The sequence below is a fragment of the Callithrix jacchus genome, chromosome 22 (genome assembly GCF_049354715.1).
Source record: "Callithrix jacchus isolate 240 chromosome 22, calJac240_pri, whole genome shotgun sequence".
NCBI lineage: Eukaryota > Metazoa > Chordata > Mammalia > Primates > Cebidae > Callithrix > Callithrix jacchus.
This window is the reverse complement of record NC_133523.1, coordinates 45,637,088-45,642,991: the sequence shown is the minus strand read 5'-3', so window position 1 is coordinate 45,642,991 and position 5,904 is coordinate 45,637,088.

Sequence of the window (5,904 nt, the reverse complement as noted above, 5' to 3'; positions counted from 1 at the left end):
GTGGGAAACTGCGCGCGCAGCGACGGGGGTCGGAGCAGGGCGTGGCCGGGAAGGGGCGTGGCAGGGGCGGGGCCTGCACTTCCCTACGCCTCGCTCCCAGCGCCTCTGTTTTCCGGGTTTTGCAGGTGAGATCTGTTAGCGAGGCTGGAGCAGCTCACCTGTCTCCGAACTGTACTCTCGCCCCGGCAAAGCAAAGTCGGCTGATGAATAGATACGGGAAAATTCCTATTAAAATTAATCTTGAGCCGGCCATAGTCCCAGCTATCCCGAAGGCTGAGTCGCTTGAACCCAGGAGTTCGAGTTTACACGGAGCTATGACGGCCACTGCACTCCGGCTCGGGCGACGGAGACCCTGTCTCTGAAATAAACGAATACATAAAAACTAATTTTAGCAATTAAAAAGCCCTGGGATTGTCTGTGAAAGCGATGTAAGTTAATATGCGAACTGCCAAACCCTGCCAGAGTGTAGTATGCGATTTCATGCTGACGGCCCACAAAGCAGAATAGAAATCCTCTCCTTTTCCGTTCCCGACCTTTCGGGAGGAACAGAGTGACCCTGTGCTCAGCTTCAGAGTTTCCTAGGGACAGCCCCCCGGGGCGTAGAGGGCTAAGGCCAGTGAGAAGTGAAGTCACCAGTTGTTGCTTTTAAAAATAGCAATAACTGGCCGGACGTGGTGGCTCACACCTGTAATCCCAGCACTTTGGGAGGCTGAGTTGGTGGATCACTTGAGGTCAGGAGTTTGAGACCAGCCTGGCCAACATGGTGAAACCCCGCCTCTACTAAACTCTACTAAATTTACTAAATGCAAAAATTAGCTGGGCGTGGTTGTGCACATCTGTAGTACCAGATACTTGGGAGACTAAGGCAGGAGAATCACTGGAACCGGGAAGTGGAGGCTGCAGTGAGCCGAGATCAAGCCACTGCACTCCAGCCTGAGTGACAGAGCGAAACTCCGTCTATCAGTCTTAAAATAAATAAATAAACAAACAAACCCCAAATATGATCCTTTTGGGATATAAAATTAGCATAAAATTTTCAAGGGACCAACATGGATATAGTTTTACTCTATTAAATAAAAATGGGTATTTTGTCAAAGATTTTTACGTATGCTTACCTATAATATCATTATAACACAGATGCAAGTCATTGAGGATTCAAAGTATTTTACTAAACTAGGAACTATTTTCAACTGTCGAGTATAGTTTACAGCCTACGCCAAACACACACACAAAAAGAATGAACAGATTCCAACACAGATGGCATAATGAAAATACTTACATCTGTCAAAGCACAAATTCATACTTAGGTTGGGAGAGATGGTATTCAAAAGGATTATTACAATACAGGATGCTCCAACCACAAGGTCTGCACACGCCCAAGAGCCACAGAGAAAAAAGGTTTTATGTGGAGCAGGGAGCAAGGAGCAAGGTTAGAAAGGTCCAGGTATGGGGCAGTGCATGAGCACCTGGCAGTGGGGACAAAGAATTCAGTAATCCTTGATGAGTCAAAGGAGGGGAATTTGGCCTGAGGTTACAGGTGATGTCACCACGCCCAGCTAATTTTTTTGTATTTTTAGTAGGGAAGGGGTTTCACCATGTTGGCCAGGCTGATCTCAAACTCCTGACCTCAAGTGATCTGCCCACTGCGGTCTCCCAAAGTGCTGGGATTACAGGTGTGAGCCACTGCACCCGGCTTTTTTTTTCTTAATCAGAGTCTTGCTCTGTTGCCCAGGCTGGAGTGCTATAATGCAATCGGGGTTCGTTGCAGGCTGGACCAGGCTCAAGAGATCCTCCACCTTAGCCTCCTGAGTAACTGGGATCACAGGCACAAATAATTTTCATTTTTATTTTATTTTATTATTTTTTTCTTTTTTGAAACGGAGTTTCGCTGTTGTTACCCAGGCTGCAGTGCAATGGTGGGATCTCGGCTCACTGCAACCTCCGCCTTCTGGGTTCAAGCCATTCTCCTGCCTCAGCCTCCCGAGTAGCTGGGACTACAGGCGCGCACCACCATGCCCAGCTAATTTTTGTATTTTTAGTAGAGACGGGGTTTCACCTTGTTGACCAGGATGGTCTCGATATCTTAAAACCTCATGATCCACCTGCCACAGCCTCCCAAAGTGCTGGGGTTACAGGCGTGAGCCACTGCGCTGAGCTTAATAATAATTTTTTGAGACAGGGTCTTGCTCTGTCACCTAGACTGGAGTGCAGGGCTTATTGCAGTCTTGACTTCCCTGGGCACAGGTGATCCTCCTAAGCCTCCACAGTAGCTAGGACCACAGGTGTGTGCCAGCATGCTCTGGTAATTTAAAAAAAAACTGTAGAGATGGGGCTTTCCTCTGTTGCTCAGGGTGGTCTTCAACTCCTGGGCTCAATCGAGCCTCCCTCTTCAGCATCTCAAAATGCTGGGATCACAGGCGTGGGCCATGGCAACTGGCCACCCTTTGCTATTTTCTTTTCTTCTTGAGACAGAGTTTTGCTGTTACCCAGACTAGAGTGCCATGGCACAATCTCGGCTCACTGCAACCTCCGCCTCCTGTGTTCAAGCAATTCTCCTGCCTCAGGCTCCCAAGTAGCTGGGACTACAGGCACCACCAGGCCCAGCTAATTTTTGTATTTTTAGTAGAGACGGGGTTTCACCTCGTAGACCAGGATGGTTTCTATCTCTTGACCTCCTGATCCACCCGCCTCAGCCTCCCAAAGTGCTGGGATTATAGGCGTGAGCCACCGCGCCCAGCCCCCCTTTGCTATTTTCTAGGAATTTAGAAGTGGAGTCGGTTTCAACATTGTCACCACATATTCTAACATGAAAAATTCAACACACGATAAACACACTTTATAACTGTCGAATGGAACATGAGAAAGTTTAAACTGATAATAATGTCAGCATAAACTTGGCCCATACATGTCTTTGAATGGTATTGAGGGGCCCTAAGTATTCATTTTGGTTGTCTGGTGTCTGTTCCTGTCACATACAAGAGACAACACTAACTGGGCACAGTGGTGCAGGCCTGTGATCCCAGCTACATAGGACTATGAGGCAGAAATGCTGAGTCCAGGAGTTCGAGACCAGCCTGAGCAACATAATGAGACCTCTCAAAAAGTGTGTTTCTCCTGCCGGGCGCCATGGCTCAGGCCTGTAATCCCAGCACTTTGGGAGGCCGAGGCGGGTGGATCACGAGGTCAAGAGATCAAGACCATCCTGGTCAACATAGTGAAACCCCCTCTCTACTAAAAATACAAAAAAAGCTGGATATGGTGGCGTGTGCCTGTAATTCCAGCTACTCAGGAGGCTGAGACAGGAGAATTGCCTGAACCCAGAAGGCAGAGGTTGTGGTGAGCTGAGATGGCGCCATTGCACTCCAGCCTGGGTGACAAGAGCAAAACTCCGTCTCAAAAAAAAAAAAAAAGTGTGTTTCTCAATTTCCATCGTTAGAGTCTGTGTACCTGATAAATGGAACAAAAACTTAGACGCAGGCCAGGCGTGGTGGCTCACGTCTGTAATCCAAGCACTTTGGAGGCCAAGGCGGGCGGATCACCTGAGGTCAGGAGTTCAAGACCAGCCTGACCAACATGGTGAAACCCAGTCTTAAAAAAAAAAAAAAAACTTTGAAGTATATTTAGGCTGGGTGTGGTGGCTCAAGCCTGTAATCCCAGCACTTTGGGAGGCTGAGGCAGGCGGATCATCTGAGGTCAGGAATTCAAGACCAGTCTGGTCAACATGGCAAAACCGTCTCTATTAAAAATACAAAAATTAGCCGGGTGTGACGGCACACATCTATAACCCCAGCTATTCGGGAAGCTGAGGCAGAAGCTGCAGTGGGCCAAGACTGTGTAACTGCACTCCAGCATAGGTGACAGAGCGAGACTCTGTCTCAAAAAAAAAAAAAAACCCAAACAAAAAAAACCCCACAAGCATAGCATCTGGATGCAACATACGGAAAAAAAAGCAAAAAAAAAAAAAATATGTGTCTACATATATAACACACAAAATATAATTTTATCAGAGTAGAAAATGAAACTTGGAATACATAATGCTACAATGGGAATGACATTTCCATAGCTTTCAAAAAAATGCTCTTTCTAGTAATACCATATTTATAATACCTTTTAATAAATCCTATAAATAAGACATATTTATTATAAACAGTTCCACAGAATAATTTTCATTGTCTCCTGTAAAAAGTATCTTAAGACAATTTTACTAAACAATATTTCACAGGTGTTTGCAACAATCACATTGTATTATGAGACCTGTATTTGAGGTATAAGAAGAATGGAAGATATTATCATGAAGAAAACTGGGGTCTTTCCTCAGCACGCTGGCAGGAGTTCCCAGAGGACGCATTCAGGGCTGCACTACAGTTGACTGCATTTTGTGATGTCTGAACACTCACCTTTTACACCTCTGCACTCTCTTCCTATTCTGCCCATCTGGTCAACAGATAAAGCTGGTACCAGCTGGAAGGTCAAACCACAAGCGGGCACACACACCCCAGTCCTACCCCTTAACAATCATAATACACCAAGCCAGTCACCTACGTCAATTTCCTAGTCATTTTTGGACCAGCTGGAGAAGTCTACCTGCTGTCCCCAGAAAGCCTCAATACTAGTAATGTTTTCAGACCACGTCAGTGCATGGCGTCATCATTCTCAGTATCCGAACCAAACCCACGTGGATGTCAAAGCAGTTCCAGAAGTGATCAAAAGTTCAAATGACCAAAAAGGTTATGAGGGTGAAAACAGGACATTTCTAGTTAATCTACCAAATCAAAATTCCCACCGTGTGTTCATCCTTAAGAGTTAACATTTCTGAACACCATTTTCAAATTATGTCACTGAGTACTACAAGGTCAATACTATGATTGTTAAAATATTTTCACCCTGAAGTCCACACTTTGTATTTCTGATTCCTGAAAACGAAGGTGCCTGGGGTCTTATTTGGCACACAAGAAAAAGGCACATAGTAACGTAATACAGCTCATGTTCAACAGTGATGAACATTTGAGGGAATACGATGAAGCTGCACTGTTACGTGGTTTTCCCTTTACCCATGTAAGCATCTCAGGGCAGAATAGAGAGGTCATTGAGGTGCGGTGGCTCACGCCTGTAATCCCAGCACTTTGGGAGGCTGAGGCAGGCAGATCACTGAGGTCGGGAGTTCGAGACCAGCCTGAGCAACATGGAGAAACCCTGTCTCTACTAAAAACCTTAAAAAATTAGCTGGGCATAGTGGCGTATGCCTGTAATCCCAACTACTTGGGAGGCTGAGGCAGAAGAATGACTTGAACCCAGGAAGGGGAGATTGCAGTGAGCAGAGATCGCACCCACTGCACTCCACCCTGGGCAACAAGAGCAAAAGTCCATCTCAAAAAAAGAGTAGAGAGAATAATTGAAGTACTAAATATTATTACCCAAAATCATACTTACCTAAGTGTATATATCCAAAAGTGTATGTCATTTCATTTAACACATAAAATTGTGGATGCTTCAACCTTAAAAATCCTGGTCAGGCACAGTGGCTCACGCTGGTAATCCCAACACTTTGGGAGGTCAAGGTGGGTGGATTACCTGAGGTCAGGAGTTCGAGATCAGACTGGCCAACATGGGAAAACCCCATCTCTTATTAAAAATACAAAAAATTAGCTGGGCATGGTGCTGGTGGTACATGCCTGCAATCCCAGCTACTCAGGAGAAAAAGGCAGGAGAATCACTTGAACCCAGGAGGCGGAGGTTGCAGTGAGCCAAGATCATGCCACTGCACTCCAGCCTGGGCAACAGAGCAAGACTTCATTTCAAAAAAAAGAAAAAAGTCCTAGTGGTGCCTTATTATTGTCTGCTATAAAGTATCCTCCTGAGATGGGATAAAACACAATATTGGTAGAAAGAATGAATCATTCACAC